This window comes from Morone saxatilis, unplaced genomic scaffold (assembly GCF_004916995.1).
Source record: "Morone saxatilis isolate NCDOM2014 unplaced genomic scaffold, NCSU_SB_2.0 Contig18, whole genome shotgun sequence".
In the NCBI taxonomy this organism is placed as follows: Eukaryota; Metazoa; Chordata; class Actinopteri; family Moronidae; genus Morone; species Morone saxatilis.
Genome location: NW_023339740.1, coordinates 6,629,741 through 6,635,829, shown reverse-complemented (window position 1 = coordinate 6,635,829; position 6,089 = coordinate 6,629,741).

The window sequence follows — 6,089 nt, the reverse complement described above, 5'->3', positions numbered from 1 at the left end:
TGTAGGGAGGGACGGTGGGATGAGGGATCAAGAAGGCAAATGGGGGGGTGGGGGGGTCCCTGCTGAAGCTGTGTCAACATTGTGTGTTAATGTGTGTGAGTATGTGCATCTGTATCTGCATGTGTTTGTGTTTCGGGAAGTAAGAGGTCACCCCTGGGGGAGACAGTGTGGGCAACAACAATTACTGCAGCATTGTAGCTAAATTGTGTCTGAATTGTTCGTCCCTGCCCACAGCCAGCCGGTGCCAGGAGAGAGAAGCTTAGAGTGGCTACGTAATTACTGTGCAGTGGCTTGTTTGAAAGATGCAACACTGCTTATTAGCATATAATGGAAAATAAATGATCACCTGCAGGATGAGCACACACTCATGCAAAGCTCAGAGGGCTGTTTGAAGAATGTAATTCTGTACAGATTACTGATTACCTTCCACGCATAACAATAACTGTCTACTTTCTGTTAACTCCAGGTTTCTGTAAGTTCTGCTGTGCTGGTTGAGCTGTGGTCTTAACACGCTTAAACAAAAACACACTCCTGAGCATATCCAGCTCAGGCCACAGAGCTCGACTGAGTAACACTGCCATAAATCACTTCATAAATCACTGCACAAATGTATGCTTAAATGATTTCAGATTGCTTCGTAACAGTGACATTACCTGTGGCTGATTTGATATGCACCCCTCTCCCTCCTTTTTTTTTTTTTTTTACTGTGCTACAACTGCTGGTGACCTCACACTGGCCTGGTTGACATCCAATCCAAGCATTTAACATTATAACCAGATTCCAACACACACACACTGGCCTTCAAATGCATGCACGCACACACAGGAACCAATTCCGCACTCTGCACCAGATGAAACATAGTGTAACAGAAGGCGTATGAGCTGGGGTCAGATCAGATAAGGCCAGGCCAGGCCAGACAGCCTCAGATAAGCTCTTTGAACGGCTCTATCTGCAGCGTCAGGGAGACGTTCTGCCCTCCAGCCGTTTCACATGATGACTGCTGGCCAGGGGGCTGCTGCTGGCCTGTTTGTGGCCTAGCCCTGCTACTAATTAACAGGGAGAGCCCAGGGCCCTCTGACTGACTGCCTTGTCTCCTGCAAACCCCCCCACGCCCCCACTCAGGATTGCTCATGCATGCATGCTAACAGACACTCACGCAAATACACACATAGACACATAGACCCCTATATGTTGTGGACCCCAGGAGGATCTTAGATGGTGTAGGTGGCCCTCTTGTGGTACAACGTGGGGATCTTCTCAGTTGCTGGGTCTTTTTCTCTCTCTCAAAAAGTTGCCTTGAACCTAAAATGTAAATAGCAAAAATCACATTTATGCTCAATTATGGGTAGTTGTGAATGCTATGCAGGGCTGCAACTAACAATTGGTTTTGTTATTGATTAGTCTGTCAGTTCTTAGGATAAGCAGTTGTTTTTAAGCCAGTGATTCCCAACTAGGTACACTTGTACCCTGGGGGTTAGTTCTGCAGTTGCCAGGGTGTATGACAAGAATGTGAACTAGCTCAACTAATTTGAAAGAAACTGCAATTTCATTTAAAAATAAAACCACATATGACTTCTATGTGTTGCAATTTGGGGGGGGGGGGTTAGTAAATGAGCTTGCTCCAGTTCACTTGCTAATTGGTTTAGAGTTAGATTAGATGAAAAGATAATGGATGATGGTGAAATAACTAAAAGTAATGGATATATGGTAGGTAGATGTAATATATGAGCAGATTAAATAGTTAGCTAAAAGTACTGGATAAATGAAAAAAGCTAGTTTGCATCTATTTTATTTTTCAGTCATTCACCTACTAATGGTTGAAATCTCTAAAAGTTAAAATTGATGAAGAAATGGTGGATAAATGGTGGTTGACACATCTTGACAATTCAGTTGGATTAAAATATCATTGTGATAATATCCACTTTTATGTAATCATTACTGTTAAATAAAGTCCACCTTGAAATCATGAAGGGTGGTTCAATTCATATGACATCGCTGTGGGAATCATCAGACAAAAAGGTTGGGAACCATTGATTAAGTCCATCATCATTTCCAAGAGCCTAAAATTACGTTTTCAAATTGCTTCTTTTGTCCGACAAACAGCCTAAACCCCAGATATTCGCTCTAAATGTATATAATCATAGAAAAGCAGCATTTTCATATTAGAGAAGCTAAAAACAGTGAACGTTTGACATTTTTTCTTGATGAATGACTTAAAAAGACCTGTCAGTTAATCAACTTAACACTTCAGCACTCCTACTAACTCATAAACACCTCCCCTCTTTTTATCTCTGTGTCATTGTGTCAAGCCATAATGTAGGTTTTAATTAAACAACACTCTAAATCTCACAGAACTCATATTGTTAAGTCTTGTACACTTCATTGTCTAATGTAAGCCTTCTGATGACAGTCCAGTCGGAGGTCTGTGCTGTGTTTTAGCGGCGATCCCCTCCCACGGTGGGGAGGTTAAAGCCCAGTTAACCTCATATGTCCAGAAGCATTCCAAAGGCTGTCAGCTGTTTTTTCCTGCAGCGTCCCATGCAGGGTCTGGACCTTGATGCTGGGAAGCCTCCCCTCTGAATCCCTCCAACAAGGAACAACACAATCAGAGTGTTTGAACAACCACAAAGTGGACACACACTCACATATAGACGCAGGAGGAGGCTGTGTGAGTGCTGCTGCCACTGGAATCTCACCATGAGCAGGCGTAGGTATGCTTAGGAGGATCAGCGGGGATTTGTGTGTGAGAGTGTGAATAGGTGTATTTGTGTGTTTCAGTTACTGTGTTTGTGCCTTCTAGTCGGACTGAAAATGGTGGCTTGTTCACCTGTTCACACACAGTGGACAGAAGGGGAAGCGGCCTCTTTTCACAGGGCCACAGTCACGGCTGAGTGTACACACAAACAGACACACACACTGACCTCCACCTTTTTTCCCCTGAGCTCACCTGTTTGTTCGGAGGACGTCTGCAGCCCGATCAACTGAAACAGCTCCAATGTTTCCACGCTACCTGTTTGAACAGCTGAGTGAAGCGTTGACTTTAGCACATTGCACAATAGCACGGGATTGGTTTGGAAACACACACATAGGCCTCCTCCTCCTCCCATGCTCCTTTTGCTCACGTGGACTTGGATGTGTTAAACGCTGCCCGGTGACCCACTGAAAGACTTTTCTTCCCCCCCTTTAAAATAGCTCACTCTGGTCTGATGGAGTACAATAAGAAATCTGGTTTTAAGTGCATGTTTGTGGTCTGCATTGCTTACTATATATGGGCTGGGCCTCCCAGTCCAACATCTAATTATGTGTTGAGCACTGATGGGAAAGGATTACACACACACACTCACATCCAGCAGGAATCTGTAATTGTGTGAATGCACTCTGTGGATGTTGGAGTGGATGTGAAGTATGGGAAGCAGTGTGCTATTGAAGGAATGCCCTGGTGCCAGTGAGACTAGGGAGCAGAGCAGCAGACGATCTGTGGTGGAGCTAAATGAGGAGAGACGGGTTTATGACACCAAGCTACATTCCTCTCTGATCTATAGGCAGCTCTACCCTGATGGCCATCATCTGCATTTAGAAGAACACATACACGTGCATGCGAACACATAGTTAAAAAAAATTAACAAGAGACCAAAAAGGTGTACATGGAAAAAGGTGGTAACTTTTAAAACTTGGAGCCCATTCTATCTCATATAGGCAGTGAGGGAGGCTATTACAGGCTTAACGCGGCACAGCGGGCTCGTCGGCGTCCGTCTGTCGCTGGCCGGCCTGTTTTGGGGGTCCGGGCGGAGGGGTTTTGTGGCTGCGGTGCTGCCTGAGGCCTGGCTGGGCTGATTTACAGGCGGCGTGGGGACATGTGCCGGGGATACTCCCAGAGCAGCCTGGTGGGGGCCAAAACAGCCACACTGCTGCTGCCTGCACATCTGGAGTCTAGACTGAGTGGCTCTGCCGAGCGCCTCACTCCCTCCCTTCCTTCTTCCCTCTCCACATCCACATCCATCCATCCATCCCTCTGCCTCAGCTGCTGTGTCCCCCCACCCCCCCACCTTCATCCACTGTTTGTGTAGCTGCCGGGGCTCAATTGAAATTTAAGATCAGCTCTCACTTTTTCCTTCTCTCCCACTCACTTTCCTTCACCCTTGTCTCTTTCTCTCTCTTCTCTGTCCTTCTTGCCCAACCTCCAACACATCAGATGAAGGACAAAATGGTCAGAAAAAAATGAGTAAGCGTCATGGAACGCATGTGGAAGACATCATAGAGGGGATTGTTATTCCTCTCCCTCTGAAAGCCGGAGCCTAAGTGTTCACAGGGGGACCTTCCAGTGATCTTTCAAGGAATTGAGGATCAGGCTCCTGAGCCAAGGAGCGGTCATATAAACATATTGGCTCTGACATACATAATAAACAACAGTCCGATAAACACGATACCTCACATACTCACTCTGTCACACACAGCCTTGTTTTAATGCCGGCTCGTGTTAGTCGCTGTCAGGACAAATGTTCCCTGTTCTGCTGAAGACCTTGTCAAGATGAAGACTTCTGTTCAATCTGACACTCCTGCTCCTTATCCTCCCTTCCTTTACCCCCAAACACACACACACATCTTTTTTTTTACCAGCCATTTATCTCCCCTTCTCTACATCACATACACACAAAGAGATAAAGCCTCTAATGCTGATGTTGTTTTTTCTTTGCTGTCTCACACATATATCTCACGAGGGAGCACTCATTAGCTTTGTATGGGAGCCCATAATGTGTAAACAAAGACATATGTGCTATCTCTCATTACACCAGCATGATGGATGAAGCACTCAGCTACATAAGATAAATATGTTTTGGTAGGTGGGGTGGTCTTGGAAGGCCGTTAGGAACTTCTACTTTCTAGCTGAGACATGAATTGTTATGCAAATCATCTATTGTGCCTGACAGTGGCTGTTTTAAATTTTATAACTGCTCCTCCAGTAAACAGCATGCATCAGGGTTTCCCCTTGGCGCAAGCACAATCACAATAGTGTCTCCCTTTTTAAACAGTGGGAAGTTGTTGTAGAAACAACTTCTGTCTGTGGATCCAGAGAGGCAGGCGTCAGTGTAATTTACTGCAGACAAACAGGGACCTCTCTTTCTTTCCATGTAGCCCGATTTCCTCTCCGAGAAATGAACATGAGCTTTTTTTTCTTTTTACTGCCGTGTTCACCCTATCACATTCACACCGTGTCGTACACTGTGGGATAAATGGTTGCGTTCAACTCTCTGGTGTTAAACAGGTCGTAAAAGGCAGCTACATGATACTCTTCCAACAAGGCCTGAACCTGTGAGGCTGCTCGCCTGACTGTCGCCTGCCTCCCCCTCGCATTAAATGGAACAAATTATCCAGCTACTTGAGTAAAACAAGGTAATATTCATTTTAGAGAGAAGTCAGGAGAGAAAGACGTAAAGACAGAAAGAAAACATCTGGGTAGCACTGGTTGCTGTTTGTCTTCTCTGGAAGCAATTAGAACAAACAGTGTTCCTGCTCTGTCTGAATGGTCTTCTCTCACGTTTCATTCTGGTTGAACCTCGCACATCCTCTCACCACCTGTACCAGCTCTGGTTCCCACCCTTGTTTTCTACCACAGGACAGATATTGAGGGTGAGAGAGGGGGAGAAAGACACCAGATACAACTGAGGGAGGGAGGGTTTTTTTTTTTTGTGAAAGTCAAAGAGAGAACAAGTAGTCCCAAGTGATAGAGGTGACCTCAGCTCTTCAGATTACAGGTGCAAAGCGTCGACACGGCTCTCACCTGTGCTGAAGCCGCGGGGCTTAAGTATCATGCATGACAAAGGTCGGGGCGACAGGTTTTCCCCACTGTGCTCCTCAAGTGCCTGCTAAAGTGCCATGCTGATCCTGGCTGACATGAGAACAAAAGGTGGTCTCCACTGATGTCCTAAAATACCTCCTATTGGTCACTAAAGCTAGAATACTTTATTCAGCAGAGAAACATAAAGACATTTTTTGACCTTTCCAAACTGGTCAAAATGTTGCTGACGTAACTATTTTTTCCCCATTGACAGCCATGAATAGACCTTAATGCCAAGCAGCGGTTTACTGTA